Here is an 805-nt window from a genome sequence, read left to right on the forward strand (position 1 = left end):
ACGCGTGGCCGGGTGGGCGCGCGTCCCCCGCCCACGCCCCGCCGTGCGCGCGCGCGCGCCCGCCGGCCGCCCCGCCAGCCGCCGCTCACCGCCGGCACACGCACGCACCCGGCCGCGCTCCCCTGTCCCACCGCGGGCATTTCCTCTCGTGGTCGCGCTGGCACCAGCATGCACTTTCACACTCGAGCCCTGCAGACACGCACTCATTCTCACCGGCTTGTTCCCCATCGTCCTCCCCATTCACGACCACATGCGCACCCTGCCACCCACAATCACACATGCACACCTGCACACACACACCCTGCCACCTCACCCCCTGACATCCCCGATGACACACCTGGACACCCTACCACACTCGCCCCCCACTGGTCCCCCTCATCTACCCATCTGAATCTTAGGCCTCACACACGTGTGCCCCAGAATCACAATCGCACAGTGATAAACGCCCTACCTCACTCCACTTTCAGTCCCCCTCATCCACCCTCACTCTCCCACCTGGATCCCTGGGATTCACAGTCACACACACACGTGCACACACTCATTCTCTCCCTCAGCCACCTCTGGGGCTTACAGTTGCCCTCTCAGTCACTCACACACATTCAAACATGCTGAGAATCTCACACACACACCTGACTCCTCCACCCAGACCCACATCCACACTTACTTGCTCACACACTCCCACACAGTGTCTAGGATCCATTAACTTTCAAGGGCCTGTTAAAGCTTTGAGAACAGGAAGGAAATGAGTGGTCGTGACAGAAGGAAAAGTCAGGAGGGGTGAAATTAAAAATCTATATGTAATTGA

The sequence above is a fragment of the Neomonachus schauinslandi genome, chromosome 10 (assembly GCF_002201575.2).
Source record: "Neomonachus schauinslandi chromosome 10, ASM220157v2, whole genome shotgun sequence".
Taxonomy (NCBI): domain Eukaryota; kingdom Metazoa; phylum Chordata; class Mammalia; order Carnivora; family Phocidae; genus Neomonachus; species Neomonachus schauinslandi.